The following is a 17,529-nucleotide window of genomic DNA, read 5'->3' as shown; positions in this document are numbered from 1 at the left end:
AAGCTTAATGTTTCAGAAATCAGGATTCTTTGGATTTCAGAAATGGAACCCAATGTATATAATCTATGTAACGGAAGACCCCCATTGGGGTCAGGAGCAATATCCTGTAATCAAGACAAAAACTTTTCTGAGACAACGCAGATGAATTCTCAGATGAATGAGGATAAAGAGAGATTATAAATACGTTCCTGGTAAGTTAAGGTCAACTTCTGACACCAAACCAGCAAAGTTGCAAAAAAACAAAAAACAAAAAACTACATTCAGTTTCCAATCTGTAGAGGATTTAAGAATTACTGATAAGAGATTGTGAACCTATATCTTCATGTACACATTACCATTTGTGTATGCCTAACCTGACTGAGCCTCATTTTCCTCATCTGTAAAACGGGATCAACAATAGTTACCTCATATTAAAAGAGTGAGTACATGTAAAGCATTGAGTGATACCTGACATACTGTAGGAGCACATAAGTGTCCGTGCAAAAATGAATGGAAAAAAAAGATGTGACATACACACACACACACACATACACACACACACACACAATGGAATATTAGACAGCCATAAAAATGTAGAAATCCTGCTATTTGCAACAACATAGTTGGATCTTGAGGGCACTGTGCTAAGTGATATAAGTCAGAGCAAGAGAAATACTGTATGGTATCACTTATATGTCGAATCTTATGAAAGAAAGAAAGAAACAAAAGAAAACTCATAGAAAGATCAGGTTTGTGGCTACCACAGGCAGAAGCTGGGGGGAAAGGGAATTGGAAAAAGGTGCTCAAAAGGTATAAACTGGCAGTTTAAAAGAAATAAGCACTGGGGATGTCATATACAACACGTGACTGTACTGAGCATGGCCGTGTGATAAAAAAAAAAAGTTGCTGAGAGTCCATCCTAAGAGTTCTCATCACAAGGAGAACATTTGTTTTCTTTTTAAAAAATGTCTCCTCATTGGTTTACGTGAGATGATGAATGTTAACTTACCGTAATAACCGATGTATGCTGTTACACCTGAAACTCCTACAGTGGTGTGGGCCAACTATATCTCAAACTGGGCTGGGGAAAGCAATGTCATGTCCAAGCTAACTGCTGCCAAGCTTATCATTAGCATCATTTCCACCCTCCCCAACAGCTAGAAGGGATCGGGCGGTGGCACAGAACCCTAGACACCAGGATTTGCTCATTTTCCATTTCTGTAGCAAAACCGGCGTCTCTTTGGATGAAGCACTTCTCAGGTGTTCTCAACCAGCAAACAAAGATCAGGTGATTTATAAAGCTGCTCACGTATATGTATGTGGTGCCTGCGCGCCAGGGCTTTATAAATCATACTGTCAGTATAGCAAGAAGAGCTGTGCCCTATGTTGAGCCCCCAAACCGGCCCAGCACCGTGCTAGGTACTTAACGGGTGTTATCCTGGCGACACCAGCCCTGAAAGGACAGTAGTAGCGCTATGACTTGGAGGGGTTAGGCAATTTGCCTGAGGCCATGGGGCAGCTAAGGAATGGCCGCTGCAAAATTCACCCTAGCTCCCCTGGACCCCTAGCCTGGTCTTTTTCCTCTCCACGACCTCTGTGAAGAGGTCTGAGACTTGACCACTTGGTCAACGCAAATTGCCGGTGAATCTAACAGGGATAAAAACCAGAAGCCTTCACGACGCCCAGGCCATACACCTCACACAGAAGAACAGATGGCCCACACCCATTGGGAAGTATTACACATAGTGGGGTGTGTGTGTGTGTGTGCGTGTGTGCATGCACGTGCGTGTGGTCTTTGGAGGTGATGGTAGGGAGGCTGACTATTCTTCAGAAATTTCATTATGGTTTAATTATTTTTTTCATGAGATAAGCCCAGAAGGCCTTTGTTTCAAATATTATTTCTAATTATTCATGGCTTATGAATGCAATCACAAATAAGGGTGAGAAGGTAGGTTTATTATTTAATCAACTGCACAAAAATAATGTACTACTCAAATTTAAAAGGAAAGGAAGTTATCTCATAATTAAAGCCCTAGTCGGGTAATGAGGTCTCTTCGGCTAGATCTATTCTCTGGTTGCTGAAACTTTTGAAGAGTTCTGTAACTACTGGAGTCACAGCCTGGCATTGTCAGCACAGGCGGTTGGGTTGACGTGGGGTTTCCGTGAGCCCTGCCCCTCAGGAGGGAACGTAGAAGTCAGGTAAATCCAGACTCCTGTCCTCTGCAGTGAGCCCTTCTGAAATCCCGCCAGCAGACCACACTTTGAGACACGAGGGGCTCACAACCCCAAGAGGTAGCTCATTCCTCTGGTGAACCGCCCAGTGGGTCAGATAGTAGCAATTTGTGCGTAACTGAAGCGCTGAAATCAACTTGGTCTGTAGCTTTCATCCTTCAGCCCAGGCTTTATCCTCCACAACTATCAGACTCCGTCTCCTCTCCACCATCACATACAGAAACGCACGGACTTTCACTGCACACGTGTGCAAACGCACTCCTCTTAATCTGACCTATATAACCTGGGGATTTTTTCGCTCTCGCTTATGAGGCATGATTCCTAGAAGTGTCGCCACCCCTCAATCACCCACTTCTGTACGCCCTCTCTCATGCAGTGCTTCTCATACTTGGCTGCATAATAAATATCACCCTGAGAGCTTCAGATTCCCTGGAGGTGGGTCCCAGGCATCAATATTTTAAATATTTTCCAGAAAATTCAAAGGGGTAGTCAAACCTGAGAGCCAGGGCTCTCTAATCCCTTGCTATTCAAGAGTGCTCTACAGACCAGCAGCAGCAACAGACCTGGAAAGGGGTTCAGAATGCAGGCTCTCAGGCCCTGCCCCAGGCATACAGAATAAGAGTCTGCATTTTGCAAGACACACTGGCAAGCCCATGCACATTATCGGGTGAGAAGCCAGCTGTGAGGTACATTCTATCTCAGTCTTGTTTACGTACGTTATTTTCTTAGATCTTATGCCCGGTTATCCTCAAATAAAACAAGGTCTCTCCTGACTCAAGGTTTGCCACAAAATACTGGGACTTCCCCTGGCCCACTCCCTATCCATTTCAGGGTTGACTAAATCCTTTTCACACCTACAGACGGACCTTGGTCATCTAACTTTCCTGGGTCTAGCAAGCTCTGCCTGGGGCACCGTCTCCTAAACCAAGATCCACGCTCATCTTCTCAGGGTTCTGGGGTTCCCTAAGAATGTTTTAAAGCAAAGGTTTTAATTTCAATCAAGAGATCTAAAAAATTAATATCTGCGATAAGGATTTTGGAAACCATCTGGAGGAGCACCTATGGCTGAGCACTGCCTCGTGATTTCAGCTCCCGTGTTGGCTTTTGTGTTTATGGCCACACTGGTGCCAATTAGAAATATTTTAAGTGTCTCAGGCTAATGAGAAAATAACAGAGACCAGTCTAGGATGTGGGGCCAAGATATAAATCCAGACCTGTGACTGACTCTGCAGCCTGTGCGGGTTTTGTTGGGTTTTTTTTTTTTGGCATCCTGTTCCCTTAAGGCAGTTTCACACCAGACAGCATGCTGAAAGACCTGTAATCTAGCAGCCACCTTTCTATCTTCTCCACATTCTCTCCCGAGATCAAGCCTGGCCACCAGAATGGGACCCGCCTGAACCAGTTGCCTTTGCTCCATCAAAGTCACTTTCAATGAGCTCGTGCCATGAAAAGGAACTATGCAACACTGAGACTTGTTCTTGCTGTGTCCACCGTGGATACCCACAGGAGAAACTTAAAAATCCCTCACTGTGAAATACTTTGTTGCCCGTGAAGAAACAGTAGTGCCTTTCATTGAAAACATGTGAATTGTGTAAGGCGATGATTCTCAGAGATCCGATGACCACTTCTCCGTGATTCTGGAGTTTTCTAAGAATCGTTTACTTTTATATTTTCATTTGTTATTATAATCTGAAAGAATCACTTTCATCTGGTGGCCATCTTGCAGCCAGGTACTAGACTATTCATTCAGAATTGCTCTATGCACAAGAGCTTTACTACCAAGCGAAGCCCAAGGGCTATGATAGAAGACAAAGAGGACAAATAGTAGTTCAAAGAAGGGCAAGGGGTGGGAGGACCGTGATGCCATGTGGCCTTCTTCCGGCGGACACAGCAAGTGCCCAAGAATTAGCACACCAGGCGAAGCAACTCATATAGCCAATGGATGTACTTACCAAGTCATTAAATTAATGGCAGTTTACATATGAAAGATGAATTTTTGTTTAGGTGACATAGTTATATTTTAGTGTTGTATTTAGGGATATTATCCTCAAATGAATCAATGACTACCTAAAATCTAGTTTGCTGTTAAAAAGGAAAAGATAATTAATTATTGGGACTCAAATGACAGTCTGCTATGGCAAAAAGAAAAGACGAAAGGAAGGAAGGGAAGGAGGAAGGAAATGAAAAGAATCCAGGAATTGGAATATAAACCTACTAAACTACACTACTACTAAACTCAACAACAAATATTGAATTTTAGCAAAAATTACCTACCATGTTACAGATGACATTATCAACTCATGACAACTTCTCTCTTGAAATTCCTGTAAAAATACTAAAGATGGGGCACCTGGGTGGCTCAGTGGGTTGAGCCACCAACTCTCAATTTTGGCTCAGGTCATGATCTCAAGGTTCATGAGTTCAATTGCCGCATCAGGCTCCGTGCTGACAGTGTGAAGCCTGATTGGGATTCTCTGTCTCCCTCTCTATCTGCCCCTACTCCGCTTCTGTTTCTCTCTCTCTCTCTCTCTCTCTCTCTCTCTCTCTCTCTCTCTCTCTCTCAAAATAAATAAATAAACTTAACAAATAACACTAAAGAAAGGATGAAACACTAGGTTGATGGCAAGGCTGTGGTCAAAATCACAGGGAATTTCTACCAACCACAACTGCAAAGTCATGGGCACTGGACTGGACAACACATTCCATGGCCCAGCCTATGCTACATAACTAGACACAGAACTCACCTTCCTGCTATCTTGCCACCAGTTCGGCTCTGCCTGCCTTCCCTAATGAGAAAACTGGGTCACTGTCCCTATATTCCATGGGGCAAATTTCAACACAGCCAAAATACTCTTCTGCTCTCACCCATTCTTATGGCTCTGCCTCTCTCTGAGAATGCAATTCCTGGGAAATACCTGGACCCACAGGTTGATGGCTCAGGTGCAAGAGCTGCCTTGCTTCCTGGGAGAGATTAGGCTTCACTAACACATTGCTCTAGATCCGTGTCTTTCAAATCATGCACTGGGATCCATTATTGAGATGTGAGATTGTGAGATGTGAGATTTATATTAATTTAGTTGTCACGTGGTCTTTTTAAAAAATAAAATTAGAAAGGCAGATCAGAATACATCTCACATAGTAAAACCAGGTACATACTGTTATATAAACCTCCTGTTTGGGTGATTATGTGTGTGTGTGTGTGTGTGTGTGTGTGTGTGCATGCACACGTGCGTTCTAGATCACAACGTAAACATGTCTTTCTTATGAACACTGATTTTGTCAACTAACACGTTCTCACTCCACCTTGTTTTCTCTGAAACTCTGGTGAACGTGTCAGCATCGCATGTTAAGAGGATGGCCCGATGATTACAAGGACGGAGTCCAGAACCGGGCTACCATGTCGCTAACCGTAAAACCCTGGGCACTTTATTTTGCCTCTCAGTGCTTCTTCTTGCCGTATTGGTGAAGCAATGCTGATAACAGTGCTCACTGATGCGGCCGCTGTGACAATTAAATGAGTGGCTCCATGTGAAGCAGTCAGAACTGTGCTGGCCTTGCACTAAGTGCTGTGTAAGTATTAGTGATGATTCATATACCACGATTATTTACCCAAGTCAAAGGAAAGCACTACATATGGTGGTGAAGCCAAGAGCAGAGCCCCATGGTAAGCCGCTTAGAATCCCTCCCCCTCCATTCTTGCACTGATCCATTAATCATCACTTTGAATGTAGTCGCTCCACCAGCCGGGACTTCATTTAACCAAACGTTCACCCAGTATTCATTTCTCTATCTTCAAGACGCCATGGGGTCCCTGGCATCCCATTCCGCTTCAGCGAATGCCAAGGCCCTCACCATGCCTACACCTCGCACGTCTGCTCTTCCCATCCTCTGACATCACTGTCCTCCCCTCCCTGCCCTCTCTGGGCTCCATCAGCTTCAATCATGCTGGCCTTCTAGCCGGGGCTTCCAAACACTCACCTTTGTGCTTCAGGACCTTTGCACTTGCTGTTTCCTCTACCTGTGATACTCTACCAGACAGAGAGCCGTCTTGCTCTCTCTCTTCCTTCAGGTTTCTGCTCACAAGCATCATTATAGAGGAGCCCACCCTGGTCATCCTATATTAACAATATCCCCTGCCCCGCCCCAGCACCCCCTGCCCCGGCTTCATTAGCCCCCAGCACTTAACATTAGCAGAAATACTGTATTAGTTATTTAGTTGGTTGTTTTCTCTCTTTCCGACTAGAATGTCAGCTCCAAGATACATGGATTTCTCATTACCACTTTGTCCACCACTGTAGCACCTGTGCCTAAAAGAGCGTCTGCCGCAGGGTAGCAGATAACAGCCATGCAAAAAAATATTTGTTGAATGAATAAATGTCAAACACTGCACAAAAAACGAAATCTACTACATCTACAGCATTCTCCTGACCTAAATAACAGTCTAGTGACAGGCTTTTAAAACTCTTTTAAATAGATGTTTAAGGCACGACGCACTCCCAGCGCACATAGAATTGTATACATAGAAACAGGTGACGGCTCTGCTTCGGCAGGCTCTCGCTGACACCCCTAATGTAACAAAGCTAAGAACTTACAGTTCTTTGACCAAGGGGTGAAGCAAGGGCATATCTTAGGCCCACTTCTATCCAACGTTCACCTTAATGACATACTTAATCTTGAAATCAGATTACAGGGTATTTCGTTAACCACCATACAAATTCCAAATTGCTGTTGTGCAAGTCATAAACTTTACGTTTTGGGCCTGCTTCTATTATTCAGTTTATTTACGGTAGTGGTCATTCCTGGTAGCTTTCCTCCTGCTTCTTCATCTTTCCCTCCTATTTTCTGTCATTGTAAGAATGGGGGGAGGGGGTAAAAAAGAATGTGAGGTAATCCCTGATCTGTCCGGCTGAGGTAGCGATAGAGGGTGTTACAACTTGTTGCCTGAGGATGAGGTTCTAGAAGAACCCGATTGGGCACTGCTAATGATCCTTGTAGACATTCTAATACACGAATCAATAAAATACAGAGTAAACTTTCATATAACTTTTTCCTTCCTAATAAATATTTTCTAAAATAGCGTGGCATACATTTATTCGAGAAGATGCAGGTTAACATTCTAATACCAAATTGTCAAAAACTGTCTTGTCCTCCCTCAACTGACCCTTGAGCCCCTATCCCTGTATTTGCCAATTATTTTAAAGAGCTTGTAACCTTTACAACTCTGGGATTTTTTCTTAATTTTAATGTATGTTTTTGTCCTCTTAGAAGGTCCCTCAAGTCCTTTGTGAAATGAGATGTGGTGTAAATATACCTAAAAATATTCACTTAGGAGCATATATATACATATATATCCAAGTGGTATGATTCACTTAAAGAATCATTATTACATATAAATTATCCAAAAAGAAAATTGATGGTTGGGGGGGAAGCAAACCATCCACGTGATGGGCTTTCTGTTATCAGTCAGTTGATTGGTACTGGATACTGGTATTTATTTTAACTAAGCACTTTCTGGGAAATGGCACACAAAGACATGAAAGGCCACAGTCACGAAAGCCATAGGAGCCAGACTGAAATGCTCCTGCCTCATAGGGGGCCACTTAATCGATCATCCTCTAAAACTCTTCCAGAGTGCAATTGACTGACTCAAATTCTATCGGAGCAAAGGAACGGGTCTGGGACAATAAACAGAGTGTCAAGCTGGAAACATTACAAAAGAAGTTTGTAAAAACACTTGGATTTACCAACACCAGCACCCCTCCGGTGCCTTGGAGGCATTAATTCAGCTGTCTTAGATTCACATCAGAATCTGTATTCATGAGACCATCATAAAATACCTAAAAACCTGCCATGTTCGCTCAAGAACTCAATCTCAAATTTATGTTGGCTTCAGCCTCACAATAGGAAGAACAAATTTTATAAATAATTTGCATTGTGTCAATTCTATTATCTTTGATTTATAGGTCAACGTAGGCACTAGCCTATTAGTTGAATCCATTTATTGAATCTCTACAATGCACGGAACAGCGACCCACATCCTGGGGATATGAGAGGAGTCCGACATGGGCCCCATCCTCAGAGATCACAATCCAGTCGGCATGGAGAAACAGACACTGAGGCATGTTTTAACTGGTCTGCAATATGATTGTTGCTAAAACAAAGGTGGAGCAACACGCTTAGAGGATCCCAGAAGATGAATCTTGATGTATGAATGCTGGGCAGAGAGGAAGGAAAAGGTGCCCAGGGAGAGGGAGTAGTGAGAGCAAACCCAGAGGCATGTGAGCCCCTGAAGCGGAATGCGAAAGGGAAATGATGAGGGATGGAACACAAAAGCTGGCGGGGACCAGATCTCCAAGGACCATCAATGCCTTGTAAAAGACTTAGGACTTTACTATTTAAGTCATGAGGAGACATTGAAGGATCCAGGTGCGAATTTCAAAAGATTATGTCAGATGGTAATAGAATATGCTTTTGGAGGCAAGGAAGCTGTTAAAGCTGTTTATAAGACTCAGAGATGCTCAACCCTGGTCACACACTAGAAAGCTGGAACTTTTTAAAAACATGACTGAGGGGCGCCTGGGTGGCTCAGTTGGTAAAGCATCTGACTTCGGCTCAGGTCATGATCTCATGGTTGGTGGGTTCAAGCCCCGGGTAGGGCTCTGTGCTGACATCTAGCTCAGAGCCTGGGGCCTGTCTTCAGATTCTGTGTCTTCCTCTCTCTCTGACCCTCCCCTGCTCATGCTATCTCTTTGTTTCTCTCTCTCTCAAAAATAAATAAAACATTTAAAAAATTAAAAGAAATAAAAACATGCCTGAGTGCCGACCCATCCCAGAGCATTTGAAACCAATATCTGGAGGTGATCTCAGACATCAAGATGCTTTCAAAGTTCACCCAGATCATTCTAAGAAACATCTACAGTTGTGATCAACAAGTTGTGGCCAACAGGGGAGGAGAGGTACCTATATTAAAGCAGTGATAATGGTAATGAAGAAAAGAGGAGGCAATGGGTGGCTCAGTCAGTTAAGCATCCAACTTCAGCTCAGGTCATGATCTCATGGTTCATGAGTTCGAGCCCAACACTGGGCTCTGTGTGGACAGCTCAGAGCCTGGAGCCTGCTTCGGTTTCTGTGTCTTCCCTTCTCTCTGCCCCTGCCCCACTCACACTCGGTTTCTCTCTCCCTCAAGAATAAATAAACATTAAAAAATTCCTTACAAAGAACAAAGGAGGCAAGAAGGGATGAGACAGATTAAAGAGATGATATTTATAATGTCAAATTAAAAAGGCTGTGGCCGAATGATGGGACCATTGAATGAGGGGAAGAGATGAGTTAGCTGATGGTTGGCTGAAGGCAGGTCTCACTGCCCACAGAGAGAACTGGGGAAGAGAGGTGGATTTTGAGGAGAATCATCACGAGTCCAGGCTCAAGCACAGGGTATGTGAGGTCTTCATAGGACATATAAGACAGGTTTCCTTGGACAACTAGATATATAGACTTGGAGTTGAGGTCAGAAATGCAGGCAAAGATCTATGTAAACATATCTTTGATCAGATACTCTTTTTTTAATGTTTATTCATTTTTGAGAGACAGAGCATGAGCATGAGCAGGGGAGGGGTGGAGAAAGAGGCAGACACAGAATCTGAAACAGCCTCTAGGCTCTAAGCTGTCAACACTAAATCCAACACGGGACTCGATCTCATGAGCTGTGAGATCATGACCTGAGCTGAAGTCAGATGCTTAATGACTGAGCCACCCAGGTGTCCCCAGATACTCTGTTTGATGGGCTGGCTCTTTAGAAGATATAATTCTTCTAGATCCAGATTCAGACTGAACAGACACTGATGGAGTACTTATGCACCTAGCTCATCCCACATATCATTGCGGATGGTTGTGGATAAAGGACTCACTTGGAGAAAGTTACCTTTTAGCAATATGTCTTCACCGTGCAGTTCTGACCTTTAGCTGCTCATTGGAATCACTTGCCAGACTTCTAAACCCCACCTCACCCCCATGCTCAGGCCACAAGCCTGGTCAGGTAAGACGGAATCCCAGGCAGTGAGACCTGGGCGACAGTATTTTCTAAAGCTCCCTGTGTGCTTCAAACGGGCAGCCGAGGAGGAGGGCCACTGCTCTACAGACTGTATTTACAAAGCACACCTGCTTCCACGGCCAAAGGCGAAGCCAGCCCGCCCCAAGCTCCCAGCCTGAGAAGGCTGTATGCTGGGTGAAGCCCGCGGGTGTGCACAAAGTCACCTGTTTTCTGGGAATTACCCAAACGTTTGAGGGCTAATTTTAACCACTCCCTGCCTTTTGCAGATGTATATATCAAGTGTCTATTTGTATTGGATTCCTCAATTACCAAAGCATCAGCTATTGTAGACCCCAGTTAAAGCAACAGAGGATGCTGATCCCTTTTGTGAAAATGATGCTGAAATGTTGCCGGCTCTTACACTCCGAGATTCACTTTACCTTAGTTCTATTTTGATCTTTATAATTTCTTTTAGAAATCGCATTGTATCTACCCTTTGCTCTAGAAGTCTTGCAATGGCCTTTGGCCAAAAACAATAAAGCTCTGACCTGAAGATACATAATAAAGAATCCTGTGCTGCTCTTTCCCCCAGCAACCTAATAAAAACAATAGCCCTGTGAGCAAGAGCCTTTATACTCCTTCTATGATGCCAAATCAGTGGCATTTCCCCAGGTTGGCAGCGGTGGTTTTTACCTAGAAAAACAAGTACAGACAAGGAATTTCCCTCTCTGTGCATTTTCCCTTAGAACAAGGCTGTGCCTAGGTCCTCTTAAGTCTGCGAAAGGAAGGTATCTCTGAGACGCTTCTAGAAGCCTTCCTCAAGTCATTCACCCGATTCATAGCCATTAAGTCAGGGACGCCGGGTTCCCAGAGCACATGTTACACGTTACAATTGATACTGGGTAAGTCCTCTGAAGAGGGTTTAAGCTGAAATGGCCTTTTGGGATAGTCAAGTCTAACCCTGGCCTTCCACACGTCTCCAAATGAGGTCCAGAGAGGAGCAAGGCATGGCCCAAAGTCACACAGCATTAGAAGCCAGCCTTCTGATGCTTCACCTCTCTTCTTTCTGTTGGCCCTTGGTGAATCCCAGACATCCAGAGAGACAGTGAGGTGAGGTCTAGCTCTGGAAAAGAATTCATCCTCAAAATCTGAAACGTTTTCTATTTGAACGATGATGATGATAGTGAAGACCACTGCCAAATATGAAGTGGAGGGTGCTGGGAAGGATCTCGGGCTTCCAGGCATAATTCTAGTATTCTCCTTTTAAAGCTACAGCCACTTCAACTCTAATGGACAGAAACTCAGGCCTCAACATGTGCAGAGACCCACTTTCCAGGTGTCCCGAAGCTCATGCTCAGCCCACTCGGTCTGCTGTTGTCATTACTTAATGGCCCAGAGCCATGTCTGGAGATATTTTTGGTTCTTATGACTGGCCAACGGTGGTGCCGGTGTCTAGCGGGTGTAGACCAGAGATACTACCAAATATCCTACAAAGCACGGGACAGCCCCTCACATCCAAGAGTTAGCCGACCCTCGATGTCAATAAAGCTGAAGTTGAGAAGCCTCTCCCTAGACAGATGCACGCAGAGCACTGAGCTCAGCTGGTGAATGCAGTGAGTAGTCGGCAAGGGACAGGCCCTTTTCCTTGGTGCCTATGGATAAGCTCTTGGTGTTTGGAGAACTTGCATATGAAAACCAAACTCCTGGCCTGCTCTGCAGGAATTCTGTTTTTCAACTTGCACAGGTGCATGTTCAAGCGGGCTTTCCAAAAAAGGATTATAACATACACGGCTCAAATATGTATCCTAAAAATCCATGTTGCCCAAAACACAACCCAATTTCTGTTCAAACACCCCAGGCTCATTTGCAATCTGGTTATTTCCTTGATCTGTCCCCCAGTTTCTCTGTACGGACATGGCTTTTGCTCCAGAATTCGGCACAAGCCTCTGAAATCCTGGCTCTGAAAGAAGAGGACACAGAGGATGGTGCCAGATAGACAGAGACCATCTCTTTCTAAATAAAACACACTTGAAAAGACACTCCATAGAGCTCATATTCTATGTGAAGTCTTTGCTGTACCGTCTCAGATTAAAATACCACAGTTGAAGCTAGAAACTTCTGTTCAACTTGTCTTGAGCCATAGGTATCAAGTTTTACTCATGTCTTCAAGGTGTGTGATTCTGTTCGTGTGTGTGCACGCACGCACGTGTGTCTGTGTCTGTGTGTTTGCCAAAACAACAGGTCTTAACAGATCAAGTATCAAGCCTATTGTTTAGAACTGGCAAAGCAGTCTCATCTTCAGTCTCCGCCACGGTAGGAAATTCTTCCAGGTAATGTGGGAGGCCGGCTGCTTGGAGCCATTGTAATGCTTGTTCCCGGCGTGATCTCCTTCATTAAATAATCTTTTAATGCAACATTAATAGTAATTACAAGATTACAGTTCAAAATATTTGGTAACAGCCCACTATGAAGCTGAAATGTTACTGTTTTTTCTCTAAAGAAGTCAGTGGGATGCAGGTCTCCTGCACAGTGCCACTAATGCAGGACCTAGATGCCGAGTGACGCAAACCATTTGCTATTCTTCTTGAAAAAAAAAAAAAAACCAGCTTGTTTCGGCTCTGGGAAGTAGAATATAGGCATGGGGAAATAGCCAAACCAGCATGTCTATTTCAAGAAAGCACACACACACACACACACACACACACACACACGCGCGCGCACGCTCAGACATGTGGACACATGGACAGAAACATTCTTTCCCTTTCTGTTTCTCCATGCTCACCCTTGCTAACTTAAACCTTGTCATTTAAAAATACATCAACCCATAGTAGTTTTAAATGTATTAAAGGAAACTCTTTCATACCATCACTCTGTCTCAACAGTGATGATTTTCTCTTTCAAGGCACTAGTTTGAGGAAATTAACATAACTCAGGGCATATGTATTGTGCTCCATCCCTTCTTTCTCAGTGGTGTGTGCATATGTGGGAAAAAATGAGTTAGCAGTTGGTTATTTAATTTTGCTGAAAATGAACTGGAGTACCTCTCAACACTACCCGGTGCTTGATTTATCCCCCTCCTTGCTCTGCTGTACTTGAAGCCCCGGGCCGCTCCCACAGCTTTGCCAACCCCACGGAGTTGCCAGCTGCTTACGTGGCCACTGCCAAAACTCTGTCCTCCATGATGGAATCCCTTCACCTCATCTTCAGATCCATTTCTGGAAAAACAACAATACATCCTTTTGTTTCCTTCTGGCCAACACTTGCCCAGGGCTCACTGGAGTCCTGGATCATCCCTCCAGGAGTCTGGAAATGAATCCTTCCTCAGGTATCCAATGGACGGGAACTCTGCGATCCTGCCCACATTAAGGTGGGAGTCAGGGAGGCTCAGGATCTGGCGCCCTAAGAGGATGCAACTCTGTTGAAAAGTGTTGGGGAAGTTGTTCTTCAGGAACGACTGGCTCTGGCAACCAATCACCGTGCCAACCTTCATTTTGCCAGAAGCTAACAAAACTCCATCGGTGCCTCCCTTTTTGGAGAGATCTGAGTCCCCTGAGGGAAGCCCAAGTGAACAGTCTCCTGAACACTGCCTGTCAGAGGGCAAAGCCTCCATTTCACACTGTCAACACGAGCCACATGGTGGTTGGAGGAGCTGGAACTCTGACTCGGCACTGTTTCCCAGATGCGTTGACATGAACAAATCTGAACTCCATCCAAGTGCAATTAATCAACTGGGCCATTTTAATATTCCTCCCATATCTTAAGGTTTCTTACAAATGAAGATACAATTTCCCAAATGAGGGTTCATTATACTGAGTAGTCCAAACCTCACAAACAAAAGCCATCGATACCGGCTTTTATTCATTTTCTTGAACGGTGCTCAAGGGAACAGGATGTTTATGAGGCTCTTTAATGTATTTCATCCTTGAAGTTCACAGGTTGATCCTTACTTAACATCAGGTCACAGTAAAGAGGTATCATGGGCATGAACACTCTAGAGCCAAGAAGGATTGCAACCCCCTAAATGACTCCAGGCATAAATTCAAAGATACCCTTCATACAGTGGTGGAAGTATATGTGTGTATCTCTGTGTGTCATTAATTTGCTCCCACTAGACTCAGACACACAGAAAAGTACCTCGTTTGTCTGTAGTTTATGAAAACATCCCCATGGTTCTAACTACCCCACACTCTTGGATTTTAGGAAAAATTTCTTGCTGTTGAATAAACTCTGTCCAACCTACTCTCTTCTGATGTTAATGGGCTCCTGGGTAAAAAGTCTTTCCTCCTCCTCCATAGGATGATGTGGAGGTAAAAGAGCCCCGAGAGTTATGTAACCATGTGTGTATTTGTTTTCTATGCTATGTAACAAATTAACACAACCTTAGTTGCTTTAAAGAACACACGTGTATGATTTCACTGTTTCCGTGGGTCAGAGGTCTGAGCACAGCTTAACTGGGTCTGTTGCTCAGGATCACACAGGAGGCTACCATTAAGGTGGCAGCTAAGATGGGTTTCTCATCTGGAGGCTTAACTTGGAAAGGATCCACTTTCAAGACCACTCGCGCTGTTGGCAGAATTCATTTCTCGGTGGCAGTGGGATTGATGACAGCTTGCGTCTTCAAAGTCAGCGACAGAGAATAAGAGACTCTAGAGACAGTCTGCTAGTAAGACAGAGCCTAAAAAACTTTACCACGGGAGTGACATCCCTTCACCTGTGACATATAATATGATCGTAGGAAGGTCATCCCATAACCATCTTATTGGTTAGAAGCAGGGCACAGGCCCCGCCCACAGTCAAATGGACAGTGTTACACAAGGTTGTGACCAACAGCAGCTGGTAGCAGTGGTAGGTCTCCCCCGTGGATTGGTGACATCAAGGCACAGTGGGATCTATTTTCCCCTCCGGGACAACCAGCTCACAACCAGCACAGGGTCCAAAGTCTTAACCGTTTTTCTTCAGACCCAAGTCCTCATTCACAGAGTCAGCTGTGTTCTAACCGCAGGCATTCTCAGCCCCACTCACTCCCTCACTAGGGTGAGTGAATCTTGCAGCCTATGCGGTCGGGCACTGCCCTATTGCTGGTGTTGCACGACTGCTCCCGCAAGGGTTCTGAGACCTCCTGAGGCTATGACAAGAGCACCTCGTCCCTCTTCCCCTCTGATGGTTTCAGGCTCCTTCACACCCAGGTGGAATCTTCGAAATAACCTCCTTACTCTAACCTACATCCCAAAAGAAAAGGAAAATGGAGACCCCAAGCTCTGAGCTCCTTCCCCCCTCTCCCTCTCCTGTCTTCTTTCCCCCTACCCACCAGCACCAGAAGGAACGGGGTTTGTACTTCTTTTCTCATATCCTGATTTCTATTTTAAGAATATAGTAAATATCCATGATCTAGTCAGCTCTGCCTAGTTTGTCATATGCTAAATGAGAGCTAAAGGGATTTAGGAAATCACTTTCTCTCTCAACAGAGTCAGGCTTTCAAAACAATGGTCTTCCTATGGTCTCAAAATAGTCCATTTTGAGACGTAAAGCTGATCAACAACGTCTTTGTTTGGGCAGGTTTTGCTCTCTTCTTCCTTTGGGCAATAAGCCTCCTGACTCAGTCTTGGAAGTAGATGGTTGAAAGAAACATGATTTCAGGGAAAAATAAAAATATATTCACAGATATGCACAATATCTAGGAGGTTAAATAGATAAATGTGCTTGGGAAAATAAATCCTTTGAAATTGGTTTCAAAATGAGGTGACAGAACTCCATTTTGTTGAAATGTTGGAGATCAGAGCTCACTCACTGCCCTCGGATTGATCCCTCCAGTCCTTGTGCTGGTTGGGTGAGACCCGGGCTAGCCAGAGTCCCCGGGGCCATCTCTTCTGATCATGTACAGCCTCCTCCAGTAACCCAAGAAGGCAGAACAGATGTCGCTTTCTAGTTGTTCCATAGCATGGAAAAGTCTGGGAAGCACCTCTCTAGGATGCCATCGCTAGCACAGAACACGAAACTAGCATGGTGCCGAACCTGGTACAATCCATCTGTCTTATTGAGGATAGCGTTAGTTATATATAATCTTTGCTTTGCAGTCATTCGTAGTGGTCTGCACTCTGCCATTTACACATTGTCTTGGTTTTCTTAGTTGGTGACTAGCGGCAGCGAGGGCATGCAGGAACTATTTCCCCTCCGTGCATGGCCACATCGCTCAGGATGCTGGCTTCGTTACTAGTGGGTTCTTATCACACACACTCATTTGTCCCAATAAGGAGCTGTGAAGATCCAGATCATGGAGAGCGGGCTGGGAATGGTGCCATGAGGGGTGGTGGGCCAGCACTGCTGTGTCCTGTTGCCTTCCATGGGAACCTCCTCTCCTCTCTTCCACCTCCACCTCCAACCCCTTTGGTCTATCTTGTTTTCTGTCTCCTTTGCCCTGCCGCCCTGACTACTTCCTAGCCAACTGTAGGGCTGCTGAGTCCCAGTCTAGCCAACAGGCCTATGCACTGCGGTACTGTTAGCTCAGCAGCAGAAATGAACCAGTGAATGGGACAGTGACTCTAGGTCGGGGCAATAGAACCTTATGAGCTGGTTTTTGACAGAACTCAGTCCACACTACAAACACTCCCATGAGCGCATGTTTAGTTTGGAGCTGGGATATTCAGCAAAAGGCAGCATTTAAGGGGGGAATCCAGTTACTGGCCCTGTGCACACAACCACGCATGAATCAAAATCATCAGCAACTCCGACCCCCAACACACGTGTGCCTACACACACACAAGCATGATAGGATTGGGGGCAAAAACATGAAGTAGGTGTGCTCATTGTTAAGCAGGTCATACCAAAAATGTACAAATGGACTGGACCATGGAGAGTCACATAATTTGATTCATTTCTTACACCCATAGCCCCGTCCCCAAGTTCATCGTACATTGGCACTTAAATGCTGCCCTGAAATCTCTTCATAATCTCACACCCCCTAAATATAATGAAAAATAAGATAGGGCTTTGATGAAAAGAAAAAAATCCAAATCAAAGAAATCCAGCTGCCCAGATCCTAGGGAGCTCATAATGATAGTCTTTCCTACAGGAAGCAGTAGTCAGGGTGGGTGGGGGGGAAAGCCTGATAATTTATTTGGTCTATACATACCACTGCGGATGAGGAATTCTTTCTGCATGAAAACTCAGCAAGTGGCACCTCATTAAACAGGACCTAGACTTAATTTAACTTGGAATAGATAAAAAAGAAAGGATTCATATGAAGCTCTCTAGCCTGGGGGCTTAATCTCAGAGCTGCAGAGTATAATGAA

Source organism: Suricata suricatta, chromosome X, assembly GCF_006229205.1.
Source record: "Suricata suricatta isolate VVHF042 chromosome X, meerkat_22Aug2017_6uvM2_HiC, whole genome shotgun sequence".
NCBI lineage: Eukaryota > Metazoa > Chordata > Mammalia > Carnivora > Herpestidae > Suricata > Suricata suricatta.
Note: the sequence above shows the minus strand (reverse complement) of the source record.